The sequence below is a fragment of the Nicotiana tabacum genome, chromosome 12 (assembly GCF_000715075.1).
Source record: "Nicotiana tabacum cultivar K326 chromosome 12, ASM71507v2, whole genome shotgun sequence".
Lineage (NCBI taxonomy): Eukaryota > Viridiplantae > Streptophyta > Magnoliopsida > Solanales > Solanaceae > Nicotiana > Nicotiana tabacum.
This window is the reverse complement of record NC_134091.1, coordinates 117,818,213-117,833,409: the sequence shown is the minus strand read 5'-3', so window position 1 is coordinate 117,833,409 and position 15,197 is coordinate 117,818,213.

The window sequence follows — 15,197 nt, the reverse complement described above, 5'->3', positions numbered from 1 at the left end:
GAAAATCAAGCTCGTAAGCAACCTCCCCAACTCGTCTCAATATCTCAAATGGACCTATAAACCTTGGGCTCAACTTGATCTTCTTCCCAAATCTCATGATTCCCTTCATCGGCGAAACCTTCAAAAGAACTTTTTCACCTACCATAAATGACAAATCACACGCTCTCTGATCCACGTAATTCTTCTGTTTGGACTATGCTGTATGAAGTCACTCCTGAATTAACTTTACCTTTTCCAAGGCATCCTTCACCAAATCAGTACCATATAACTTAGGCTTACCGGGCTCAAACCACCCGATGGGCGAAAGACATCGCCGACCATATAAAGCCTCAAATGGAGCCACCTCGATGCTGGATTGGTAATTGTTGTTATAAGAAAATTCAGCCAAAGGCAAGAAATGATCCCGCTGACCTCCAAAGTCAATCACACATGCCCCGAGCATATCCTCCAAAATTTGAACTGTTCGCTCTGACTACCCATCGGTCTGTGGATGAAAGGATGTGATGAGCTCTACACGGGTCCCCAATTCACTTTGTACTGCTCTCCAGAAATATGAAGTAAACTGAAGGCCTCTATATGATATGATGGAAATTGGCACACCGTTCAGCCGAACTATCTCTTGAATATAAATATGGGCCAACCTCTCCGAGGTATACGTAGTCACAATCGGAATAAAGTGTGCCGACTTGGTCAACCTGTCGACAATGACCCAAATTGCATCAAATTTCCTCAAGGTCCGCGGCAACCCAACTACAAAATCCATTGTAATGCGCTCCCATTTCCACTCTGGTATAGTCATCTGCTGAAGTAGGCCACCTGGCCTCTGGTGCTTGTATTTAACTTGCTAGCAATTTAGACACCTAGCTACATATTCGACTATGTCCTTTTTCATTATCTGCCACCAATAATGCTACCTCAAGTCACGATACATCTTCATAACACCTAGAAGAATAGAATAGTGAGAACTGTGTGCCTCCTCTAGAATCGTTTTCCTCAGTCCATCCACATTAGGAACACATAGACGATCCTGGAGTCGCAGAACACCATCCGCGCCAATAGTAACTTCCTTGGCATCACCCTGTAGTACTGTTTCTTGAAGTACCATTAAGTGTGTATCATCATACTGGCAAGCCTTGATCTGCTCAAATAGTGATGACTGGGCCACGGCATATGCAAGAACTCGACTGGGCTCTGAAATATCTAGCCTCACAAGTCTGTTATCCAAGGATTGAATATCCAAATCTAATGCCCTCTCCTCTGCTGAAATGAAAGCCAAACTACCCATACTCTCCGCCTTTCTACTTAAGGCGTCGGTAACTATATTTGCCTTGCCCGGATGATACATGATAGTAATATCATAATCTTTTAGTAATACAAGCCATCTGCGCTGCCTCAAATTTAGGTCCTATTGCTTGAACAAATGTTGCAAACTGCGATGATCAATGTAAACTTCACAAGACACCCCATAAAGATAATGCCTCCAAATCTTAAGAGTGTGAACAATTGCAGCTAACTCCAAATCATGTACCGGGTAATTCTTCTCGTGGGGTTTCAGCTGACATGAGGCATATGCAATAACTCGCCCCTCCTGTATAAATACACAACCCAAACCAACGCGTGAAGTGTCACAATACACTGTATACATCCCCGAACCGGAAGGCAGCACTAACACTGGTGTTGTAGTCAATGCTTTCTTGAGCTTCTGAAAGATCACCTCACAATCATCGAACCATCGGATGGAACACCCTTCTAGGTTAATTTGGTCAAAGGTGCTATAATAGATGAAAAGCCCTCCACGAACTGACGATAATAACCTGCTAATCCTAGGAAACTCCTGATCTAAGTAGTCGAAGTGGGACGATGCTAATTCTGATACAATATGCCCTAAGAATGCTACAGAATTTAGCAAAAACTCACATTTGGAGAACTTAGCATATAGCTTTTTTTCCCGCAAGGTCTGTAGCACCACTCTCATATGCTGCTCATGCTCTTCCTTACTATGCGAGTAAATCAAAATATCATCAATGAAAATAATGACAAACAAATCAAAATATGGCCAGAATACCCTGTTCATCAAATCCATATATGTCGTCGGGTCGTTAGTCAAACCAAAAGACATCAACAAAAAATCAGAATGACCGTATCTAGTCTAAAAAGCAGTCTTCGGAACATCCAAATCCCAAATCTTCAACTGATGTTACCCCAACCTCAAGTCGATCTAAGAGAACACCCTAGCACCCTGCAACTGGTCAAATAGATCATCAATACACGACAACGGGTACTTGTTCTTAATAGTAACTTTGTTTAATTGTCGATAATCAATACACATTCGCATAGTTCCATCCTTCTTCTTCACGAATAATATCGGTGCACCCCAAGGCGATACACTCGGTCTGACAAACCTTTTGGCTAGTAACTCCTCAAGCTATTCTTTCAATTTCTTCAATTCTTTCGGAGCCATGCGATACAGTGGGATAGATATAGGTTAGGTATCTGGAGCCAAGTCAATACAAAAATCAATATCATGATCTGGTAGCATACCTGGGAGATCTGAAGGAAATACATCGGAGAACTTCCGAACTACAGGCACTGAATCAATAGTCGGAGTCTCTATAATTGTATCCCAAACATAGGCTAGATAAGCCAAACAACCCTTCTCGGCCATATGTCGAGCTTTTAGAAAGGAAATAACCTGATTAGATGTGCTGAAAGACGAACCATTCCACTCCAACCTAGGTAATTCCGGCATTGCCAAAGTAACGGTCTTAGCATGGCAATTTAGGACGACATGATATGGGGATAGCCAGTCCATGCCCAGGATAATCTCGAAGTAAGTCATATCAAGCAACAGAAGATCTACTCTAGTCTCATAGCTACAGAATGTAACAATACAGGACCGATAAATCTGATCCACAACAACAGAATTACCCACATGAATGGACACATAAACAGGAGTACTCAAAGACTCACGAGAAATACCCAGGAAATGAGCAAATAGAGATGACACATATGAATACGTAGATCTTGGATCAAATAATACTGAGGAATCTTTGCCGCAAACAGAAATAATACCTGTAATCGTAGCATCTAAGGCTTCTACATCTGGTCTGGACGGAAAAGCATAAAACCGAGTTGGAGAGCCAACTGGCTGGCCTCCACCTCTAGAATGGCCCCTACCCACCTGCCTTCCACCTCTGGGTGGTAGGACGGCTAGTGGAGCAACTGGTGCGGCAATCATAGGCTGATGACCCTGCTGTACTGGTCTACCCGAATCATAGGGCAGAATCTCCGTATGTGACTGAAATCCCCGCACTCGTAGCAACTTTTCGGTGCGATAGTCTGCTGACTAGAAGTCTGGCCCTGGTGACCTGAATACCCACTGGAAGAACCCTAAATAGCTGGTGGGCGATAAGAACTCTCTGGCATAGCACTGAAATAAGGTCGCACTGGGCACCCCGGGGAGACGGTGGTGCTGGATATGGGGGCCTGCTTGATTGCCCTCTCACGAACTGACCTCTACCTCCAGACGGAGCACCTCTGAACTCTCAAAAATATCTAAATCGCTTATCCCTCATAACCTGCTCTTGGCTACACTGACGCACACCCTCAATACTTCGGGCTATTTCCACAACCAACTCATAAGAAGTCCCCATCTCAACCTATCGGGCCATAGTGGCCTGAATTCCAGTATGTAAACCTACAACAAACCTCCATACTCTCTCCACCTCAGTAGGGAGTATCATAAGTGCATGGCGAGATAACTCCAAGAACCTTGCCTCATAATCGGTCACTGACATCTGACCCTACTGGAGCTGCTCAAACTGGAACCGCAACTCTTCACTTTGGGAAGGTGGAATGTACCTGTCCAGGAAAATATAGGTGAACCTGTCCCAAGTCATGGGAGGAGAATCTGCTGGTCTGCCAAGAAGATAAGAGTTCCACCATCTACGAGCTTTGCCCTCCAACTGAAAAGTAGAAGAATTTACCCCATGAGACTCCAATATCCTCATGTTATGCAGTCTGTCCCTGCACCGGTCAATAAAATCCTGGGGATCCTCATGTCGCTCTCCCCCAAAGACAGGAGGATGTAGTCTAGTCCATCTGTACAATAGCTTTTGCGGCTCGACGGTCGTAACCGTTCTGGTCTCAGGTGTAGCTGTTGCCACTGGCTAGACTCCACCCATGGGTAGTGCACCCTAGGTCTGATATACAACAGCTGCCTGCCCATGAGCTTGTGCGGTAGGGTCTGTGTTCCCCCGCCCGCCTGAGATATGGCTGGGTCTACCGAAAATAAATTGGCCTGAGTCATATTGTCCATGAATCGCAGCATACGGCCCATGACCTCCTGGAATCCCGGTGCAGAAGTGAAGTCCATCAGAGCCGGCTCTGCTACGAGCACCTCGCCTTGTTCCTTAATAGTAGGATCCTCTGCTAGTCCCATTGGTGGCACAACTGGAACAATTCTGGGACGTCCTCGTCCCCTACCACGGACTGGAGTCCTCCCTCGGCCTTGGGCTCTAACAATAGGAGAAGTAGCTCTTCCCTGGTCCGGAACCTCATTAGAGCGAGTTCTCACCATCTGTTAGAGAATAAGAGAAAGATATTTAGTACTACATTATTTGCACGATGGAAGATGAAGAAAAGTAGTTTTTCTAACACCATATAGCCTCTCGAAGATAAATACAGACGTCTCCGTACCGATCCTCAAGACTCTTTTAGGCCTGCTCATAACTTATGAGACCTACGTGAACCTAGTGCTCTGATACTATGTTGTCACAATCCAAATTCACCTGTAGGTCATGATGACACCCAACATCCCAACTAGGCAAGCCAACTAATGATTTAAACATATATTCATTTCTTTAAAAATTATCCGAGTAATCAAGCTTTTCTAAATTTCAACAATTAAGAAAAATATGAGAAAATAAGACAAATTAAAACCCAAGTAAAATAATTAAAACCAAAAGTTCTACTAGTGTGTGCCAAGACCTGATGTCACAAGTATATGAGCATCTAGTAGATTATACAAAATTCTATATACTGTCTGAAATAAAATAGACAGAATACAAATATAAGAAGAGGCATTAGTTGCTGCAGAACGGCTCAGAAAGGTAGCTCACCACTAAGCCTCTAGATAACGTGGGTGCGCGCCGATAAGTCCTCCGATAGTACCTGTCTCAGGTCCTGCACAAAATAATGTGCAGCAAGCATAGCATGAGTACGTAAATAACGTGTACCCAGTAAGTATCAAGCCTAATCTCGAAGAAGTAGTGACGAGAGGTCGACTTTGATACTCACTATGGGTCAATAATATTACAATAGAAATATTTAATTAAACATGATTTTTAGGTGAACAACAATAATTTTCTAAACAAGCAGAAATAATTAATTCCTTACATTCCAATAATTTCCAATTTATCAATTAACTTCACAAGCAATAATTAAAATATCAAGGTATCGTGTAATTATTATTATTATGCACGATTTCTGCCGAGGCTGTACGGTCCGATCCAGAGTATCGTGTACACTGCCGAGGGACGTGCAACGCAATCCATAGATGCATCTATACTGCCGAGGCGTTCGGCCCGTTCCACAAGAAAAGAGGACAGTTTCTTATGAACCTCCGGAATGAGAAGTTATTAATATTTACATAAATGATGTTCAATTTACAATATAATTCCAGTAATTTAATTAGATAAAGGAGCAATTATCATAAGTAATTCATTATTCAAGTCCTAAAACTACCTGGACTTTAGCAATATTAGTAGCTATGCACGGACTCTCATCACCTCGTGCGTATGTAGCCCCCATAATTAGCAACAGTTATTTATTTAAATCACCTATGGGGTAAATTTCCTCTTACAAGGTTAGACAAGAAACTTACCTTGTCTCAAAGCCCACTTCCGATCACGACGTTGTGTAAAAATCGCAATTCGGTGCCGAAAAATTCGAAACTATCCAAATATTATATAAAATAATTAATACATGATCAAAATTTCGAAATTAGACTATTAAATTAACTACCCAACCCAAAATGGAAATTTTTTAAAATTCACCCCGGGCTCACGTGCCCGGATTCCGAAAATTTTCGGAAGAAACCGTTACACATAATCTCAAGAACTCAAATATACAATTTTCATCCAATTCCATAACCATTTTCGTGGTTAAAATCTCATTTTTATACAAATCTAGGTTTTTCCTCTAACCTTTGATTTCTACAAATTTACAGGTTATAATCTACCCATAATCTATGTATTTAACTCAAAGTGTGTAGAATTAACTTACCTTCAAGTTGCTAGTTGAAATCCCCTCTCAAAAAAGCTCCAAAATCGCCCAAGAATGGAGAGAAATGGGAAAAAATGGTTGTTCCTCCCGTCCTTTAAGCGTTATGCCAAACAGACCTTTCGCATATAAGGCTCGCAAGCCGCTTCTGCGGCTCCACATCTGCGGAAAATATGTCATAGATGCGGCTTCCCTCTAAGCCAGCCCCGTCCGCTTCTGCGGCTTGTACATCGCATCTGCGATGCGCTTCTGCGGTTGTACCTGCACATCTGCGCCCGGTCCGCTTCTGTGGTGCCTTTCACGTACCTGCGAGCTCGCACCTGCAGCTGGCCAAGCGCATGTGCGATTCTGACAGCAGCTGGGAGCTTCATTTTTGGCACCTAATTTCCAACTTGGTCCGAGCCTCGTCCGATTGACACTCGGGTCCCCCGGACCCCGTCCGAATATACCAACAAGTTTGAAATCATAAAACGGACTCGCTCGAACCCTCAGAATGTGTAAAACAATATCAAAACTAAGAATCACACCCCAAACCAAATTGATTCAACCTAGAAATTTCAAATTCTTCAAACCTACTCCGAACGTGCCGAAATATACTTATATTACTCGGAATGACACCAAATTTTTGCGTGAAAGTCTTAAATCACCATACGGAGCTATTCTTAGGATCGGAATTCCAAACAGACTTTAATTACTCCAAAACCTACTCCAAACCAAATTTAAAGCACATTAAACCTTCAAATAGTTGATTTTTACTATTAAGCGCTGAAATGCTCCCGGGTTATCCAAAACTTGATTCGAATATAAGCCCAAGTCCAAAATCATCATACGAACCTATTAGAACCGTCAAATCCCGATTCCGGGGTCGTTTTCTCAAAATATTGACCGAAGTCAAACTTGGGCTTTTAAAGCCAAATTAAAGGACTAAGTGTTCCGATTTTAATCCGGATATTTTTAAATCCCGAACTAACCATCCCCGCAAGTCATAAATTAGTAAAAGCATATACTAAGAGTTTTATTTAGGGGAACGGGGTTCTGAAAGTCAAAATAATCGGTTGGGTCATTACAGCCGGATTTTCACATGAAAACCTACAAGCTTACATAAAGGGGTAGCATCAAACTCAAAGCCGAGTCACAGATTCTATCAACTAATTATTATTTCACAAATGCTATTCGTTATTGTCCAATCTATTAGGCATACACTAAGTCTGAATAGAGTTGTACCTTTTAATAAATCAAACCAATAAACAATCACATTGATCATAATAACTACATCAATATTAGTAGTATAAGCTCATGTAATGAATGAGAGAAAATATTTTATATATATTCAGTACAAAAACATCTTTTCTCTACTTGGTCAGTTCAATCTACGCTAAGTATACTAGCATAAGAAATTGGAGTAAAATCACTCCCATAATCAAGATAAATTATACTTTAATCTTGTACTACAATCATCAAGATATTTTGCCCAACAATATCTTCGATTGTGAACCTAGTTTATTAATTATGAGAACCGATAATTTAATCTTTGTGCATGAGCTAAGACTCCATACACTAAAATGCTTACTACATAACTGAAGGACACACATATAACAAATGATCTATTTAAAATAATACTTTATTGAATTGAATACATCAAATAAATAATTATTCCATAAAGAATAAAATACAATACTATAGCTAAACTGTATGGTTAATAGTATATCCCAACATTTTTAACATGTATGGTTATGTGAATATTGAATTTTATTGCTCGGTTTCAATAATACCACTTTTATTATTTGGCTCTCGTGTGTGTGTAAAATATCCCTCCCGAGCTATACATCTTATTGAGAAAAATATTGTTGCAAAATTCAGAATCATTTGGTGAACCTTGCACAGAGCGGATTTTTTTAGTGAATGGAATATTGAGAAATCTTAGAAAAATGAAATGACTCAAGCAAAAAATTAAAGTTGTGAGAATTATTTGTGAACAACCTTCGTGATGGCGCGGAATTGAGAAGTTTGAGAAATGAAAAGTACAGGTAAATATTATTGGTTTTATATTCATGATGAAAATGAAACACAATACATGTCACGACCCAAAATCTCACATGTCGTGATGGCGCCTATCTCAATACTCGGCAAGCCGACTATCTTAATAAACCATCATATCTTTTGAATTTGAAACATAATAATTAAATTCAGCATAAGAAATCTCACAAATACAAATATAACACTCTCAAACCCGATGTCACTGAGTACATGAGCATCAAATATGAATACAATGTCTGACTGATAAAAACCACTATCTGAAAGTATAGATTAGTGCAATAACTGAAGGAATGAGAGAAAAGGTCAGCGGACGCCAGGCAGCTACCTTGATAGTCTCCAACTAGTAACCCACTGAGGTCTAACAGTCGTCGTGTTCGGAAGCACCTGGATCTGCACACGAGGTGCAGAGTGTAGAATGAGTACAACCAACTCAATAAGTAACAAGACTAACCTCTGGGCTGAAAGTAGTGACGAGCTCCGCAGGTACAGTCCAGTATAAATAATGATACAGAAATATAGGCATGCTTTCAAGTTCAACAACTAAACTCAGTAGAAGTGAAATAAATCATTACTGCATGATATGAGGAATATGACATCTCAGTGGAAAGACCTCATGTAATACTGGTCATAAATCATTCGGTCACTCGGTACTGTTTATGGCCAATCCAGCCCAGGGATATTCCATCCCGCATATATATATATATACATCGACTAACAGTCAGTCTCTCAGTACCATATAAGGCCAATCCAGCCCTGAAAAATTTATTCCCAAATGTAAATGATACGAACAAGATCCATGTCCAGGTAAATTCATCACAATGTAAATAAGTAAGGCAGGTACATGCCCTGGGAAATCCATCCCGAATATATATAATCATCTAAGCTTACTGGGGGTGTGTACAGACTCCGGAGGGGCTCCTTCAGCCCAAGTGTGATATAAACCCTATGTGTCCTACTACAGGCGGACAATCCCGATCCGTTTAATAATAAAGCCCATAAGGCCTGCTGCAGGCGGGCAGCCCCAATCCATAAAATAATGATGTATAAAATCACTATGGCCTGCTGCAGACGGGCAGCCCCGATCCATTTAATGCTAACATATAATAAGCCAATATGGCCTGCTGCGGCGCGCAACTCAATCCCAAAAATATCCTCACAATGGAATAATATGACTGAGTGTGAAATGTATATTTTTTAACCAATTAATTCAACAGCAACACGACCCCATGGGTCCCAAAAATATTGGCACGTAGCCTAAACATGATCTTTAATAAATGTCTCAGCTCGACTTCCCTAACACGTGGTAAAATGTTCAGATAATAACATGATTCTTTAATTTTTACAACTCCACAGGATTTACTCAAGTCACAAATTTCAATGGTACACGTGATGAGAACTCTGCGCTAGTAGTGCACTGAATGAAGACTGGCCTGAGTGAGCATTGTAAGAACCATGGCTAGCTGATGCACCACGATGAGCTGGACGACCCGTCTGAGCATGTCTGCAAGAACGACCCCTACCACGGTGAAACTGGCCCCCTGAAGGACCATCCCTGTAATCACCCGGACCACGAGGCCTCTTAGCCTCTCTCTCTCCCCGTTCCTGGCTACGAACCATCTCTATCTGCCGAGCAATGTCCACTACCTCATCAAACGTAGCACTAGATACTCTCTCCCTAGTCATAAGTAAACGCAGCTGATATGTGAGGCCATCAATGAACCTCCTAATCCTCTCCCTATAAGTGGGAACCAACCAGACTGAGTGACGAGCCAACTCAGAAAATCTCATCTCGTACCGCGTCATGGACATATCACCCTGGCGAAGCTGCTCAAACTGTCTGTGCAGCTCTTCTCTGCGGGACTGAGGTACGAACTTCTCCAAAAAGACCACGGAGTACTGATGCCAAGTAAGGGGTGCTGCGCCAACAGGCATACGTCTCTCGTAAGTCTCCCACCATCTGAGTGCAGACCCAGAAAACTGAAAAGTAGTGAATGAGACCCCACTGGTCTCCAGAATACCCGCTGTCTGAAGCATCTGTTGACACTTATCCAGAAAACCTTGAGCATCTTCTGACTCAATACCGTTAAATGGTGGAGGTCGAAGCCTCTCAAATCTCTCAAGTCTCCTCTACTCATCATCTGCCATAACAGAAACTACCGGGGCCTGAGCAGCTGCAACCGGCTGGGCTGGTAGTGCCCCCGGTATCTGAAGTCCCTGTACTACCTGGTCTGGAGTATGGGCAACGGGGGTATGAGTACCTCCCCCAGCCTGAGAAGTGGCGGGTGCGTCCTGAGCCAAAACCACCTGAGCAAGACCAGTGCAGGCTGCCAATATCTGGGCCAAAGTCTCCTGAATGCTTGCAATCTCAATCTGCACAGTTGGTGCCTGCGTTGATCCTGTCCGCTCAACTATATCTGGAATCTGCTCCTGAGCTGGAACAACTGGTGGTACTACAGGTGCTATTCCAATTGTGGTACGAGCTACACCTCGACCTCTACCTCAGCCCCGGCCTCTACCACGGCTCCGGCCTCTCGCAGCCCTAACTGGTGGCACTGGTGGCTGACCGTTCGATCCGGTAATACGTGTCCTCACCATCTGTGAGAGAATAGAATAGCAGAAATTTAGTTTCCAGAATCAACAAATTCGCACGACAGAATACAAGAAAGTAAAATTTTCCTAAGGGTTCTGCAGCCTCTCAAAGATAAGTACAGATGTCTCCGTACCGATCTGCAAGACTCTACTAAACCTGCTCATGACTCGTGGGACCTATGTAACCTAGGCTCTGATACCAACTTATCACGACTGAAAATCCCAACCTATCGTGATAGCGCCTATCTCGATACTAGGCAAGCCGAAAATCTCAATAAACCAAAACTTCTCTTTAATGTTGAAATTATAGTATTTAAATACAATACAAACCCTTCCCAAAACCTGGTGTTACTGAGTACATGAGCATCTAATATGAATACAAGTCTGGAAAATATGGTCTATAATAGTCTGAGACCAAATACAGTAAACAAAGAGATAGAGAAGGAGAGACAAGGTCTGCGGAACACGACAGCTACCTCAAAATCTCCTGAAAATCAACCGCGCGAAAGGATCAACACCCGCTATGTCCGGGAATACCTGGATCTGCACACGAAGTGCAGGGTATAGTATGAGTACAACCAACTCAGCAAGTAACAATAATAAATAAGGAACTGAAGATAGTAACGAAATACACAGTTATGGTTCATTTCCAGTAATTCCAGCAAAGAATAGACATGCTATCAAATCTGGCAGTTTAATGTCAAATCAATTTTTTTAAAGTTCCTATTCATGTAATCCGTATATCAACAATCTTTCATAGATTTCAAAAAAATGACAGATAGCAACTAAGTGTAACAACAAATGAAAATCAAGTACAACATCTTAGGACAACAATCACTCATTGGGCTCCCAGCCCTCATCCCTCTCTGGACTCCCAGCCCTCATCACTCACTCTCAATGGGTACCCGCGCTCACTGGGAGTGTATAGACTCCGGAGGGGCTCCTACATCCCAAACGCTATACACTGCACGGACAACTCACGTGTTGCACGGACAACGCACGTGCCATAATATAAATATCTGGATCCGCACGGCCAACTCACGTGCTGGACGGCCAACTCACGTTCTATAGTATATTATTTATTTCTGTTACTTGCTGGGTTGGTTGTACTCATGCTATACCTTGCACTTCATGTGTAGATCCAGGTGTGTTTGATAACAGAGGTCATTGAGTTCGTGCACAATCGAGTATCGAAGACTACGAGGTAGTTGCCGGCGTCCGCAGACCTTGTATTAGACTGGATATCTAGATGCTCATAACTCAGTGACACCCCGATGTCGGGCATTTTTTCGCACTTATGTTTTGGGTTTTACTCCATTTTTATGAAAAACTCTGGTTATTTTAAATGTCTTAATTCATTTATGTTAAATGTTAAAAGTGTTTTGGAAATGTCGGCTTGCCTAGTATCACGATAGGCGCCATTACTACGGGTTAGGTTTTGGGTCATGATAATTTGGTATCAGAGCCTAGGTTATATAGGTCTCATGAGTCATGAGCGGGTTTAGTAGAGTCTTGCGGACCTGTACGGAGATGTCTGTACTTATCTTCGAAAGCCTGCCGAACCCTTAGGAAACTTCACATTCTTGAATTCTTGTCGTGCGAATCTTTTGATTCTGGTAACTAAATTTATGTTGTTCTAATTCTCTCACATATGGTGAGGACACGTACTACAGGGCAGGATGGACAGCCACCAGTACCACCAGTTAGGGCCGCGAGAGGCCGAGGTCGCGGTAGAGGCCATGGTAGGGGCCGAGGTGCAGCTCGCACCGTAGCTAGGGCAGCACCTGCAGATCCACTAGTTGCCCTATTTTAAGAGCAGGCTCCAGTTATGGATGAGCCGGTGGGACCAGCTCAGGAACCACCTGTGCCTATTGTGATTCCAGGACTTCAGGAGGCCTTAGCTCAGATTCTGACCGCATGTACAAGTCTTGCTCAAGGCGGTCTCTGCTCCGGCCGCTGCAGCCACTTCTCAGGCCGGGGGAGGTGCTCAGACTCCCGCCGCCCGCACACCAGAGCAGGTGGTACATGGATTCCAGACACCGGGGCCACCACCAGCCCAGACGGTTGCAGCTTCTTAGGACTATGTAGTTTCTGTCATGCCTGATGATGAGCAACATCGATTGGAGAGGTTTGTGAGACTCCAGCCTCCATCTTTCAGTGGTACCGAGGGAGAGGATGCACAGGGCTTCTTGGATAGGTGTCAGAGGATACTCTGTACAACAGGTATTTTAGAGACCAGTGGGGTCTCGTTCACTACTTTTCAGTCTCTGGGGCTGCCTTCAGTTGGTGGGAGGCTTACGAGAGGCGTATGCCGGTCGGCGCAGCACCCCTTACCTGGTAGCAGTTCTCCGGTCTATTCCTAGAAAAGTTCGTGCCTCAGTCCCGTAGAGAGGAGCTGCATAAGCAGTTCAAGCAGCTTCGTCAGGGTGATATGTCCGTGACGCAGTATGAGACGAGATTTTAAGAGTTGGCCCGTCATGCTATCTAGTTGTTTCCCACAGACAGGGAGAGGATCAGGAGATTCAAAGATGGCCTCACTTTTCAGCTGCGATTGTTTATGATTAGAGAGAGAGAGTGTCTGGTGCTACTTTCGACGAGGTTGTTAACATTGCTCGTCAGATTGAGATGGTTCGCATCCAGGAGCAGGTTGAGAGGGAGTCCAAGAGGCCTCGTGGTCAGGGTGGATTTAGCGGTGTTCCTTCTGGGGGGGCAGTTCCACCGCGGTAAGGTTCGTCCTTTCAGACATGCTTAGACGGCTCGCCCAGTTCACCGTGGTGCATCATCTGGCCATGGTTCACACTGTTATCAGCAGGGCCATTCATCTCTCAGTGCCCTCTTAGCTCAGAGTTTGTCCCGTGCTCCATTGGGTCAGGGTTCATCTATGCCAGATCCTTTTGCCTATTATCCCACCTCAGCTTTCGAACCTGTCGGTCTAAAATAGCCACCGGCTCCACATCATAAGTCAAATTACCGTCCAACTGTACTGTACTGAAATCTAGAATGTGAGACGGACCCCCGACACACTTTCGGAGCATGGATACATGGAACACTGGATGAACACCTGATAGACTAGGTGGCAAAGCAAGTTCATAAGCCACCTCCCCAATTTTCTTAAGTATCTCAAAAGGCGCAATATACCGAGGGCTCAACTTGCCCTTTTCCCCGAACCTCAACACACCCTTCATGGGTGAAATCTTGAGCAGAACCTTCTCCCCAACCATGTGAACAACATCACGAACCTTTCTGTCGGCATAACTCTTCTGTCTAGACTGTGTCGTGCGAAGCCGTTCCTGAATTACTTTGACCTTCTCTAAAGCATCCTGAACCAAGTCAGTACCCAATAGTCTAACCTCACCAGGCTCAAACCAACCCACCGGAGACCGACACCGTCTCCCATATAAAGCTTCATATGGAGCCATCTGAATGCTTGACTGGTAGCTATTATTGTAAGCAAACTTTGTGAGTGACAGAAATTGATCCCAGGAACCCCCAAAATCATTGACACAAGCGCGTAGCATATCCTTCAATATCTGAATAGTGCGCTCGGACTGTTCGTCCGTCTGAGGGTAAAATGTTGTACTCAACTGAACATGTGTGCCCAATTCTCGCTACACTACCCTCCAAAACTGTGAGGTAAATTGCGTACCCCGATCTGAAATAATGGATACTGGCACACCGTGTAGGCGAACAATCTCGCGAATATAAATCCCAGCCAACCGCTCCGAAGAATATTTAGTACTGACTCGAATAAAATGCGCAGATTTGGTCAACCGATCTACTATCACCCAAACAGCATCAGACTTTCTCAAAGTCCGTGGGAGTCTAACTACGAAGTCCATGGTAATACGCTCCTACTTCCACTCCGGAATTTCAAGTCTCTGTAGCAATCCGCCCTGTCTTTGGTGCTCGTACTTTACCTGTTGACAATTTAAACACCGAGATACAAACCCAACTATATCTTTCTTCATCCGCCTCCACCAATAGTGCTGTCTCAAATTCTTATACATCTTCGCGGCGCCTGAATGAATAGAGTACCGCAAACTGTGAGCTTCCTGGAGAATCAGCTCACGCAAACCATCTATATTAGGTATACATAGCTTGCCCTGCAACCGTAATACACCGTCATATCCAATAGTAACTTCCTTGGTATCACTGTGCTGAACCGTGTCCTTAAGGACAAGCAGATGTGGATCATCATACTGGCGCTCTCTAATGCGATCATATAAAGAAGACCGAGAAACCATACATGCCAAAACTCGATTCGGCTCGGAAACATCCAATCTAACAAA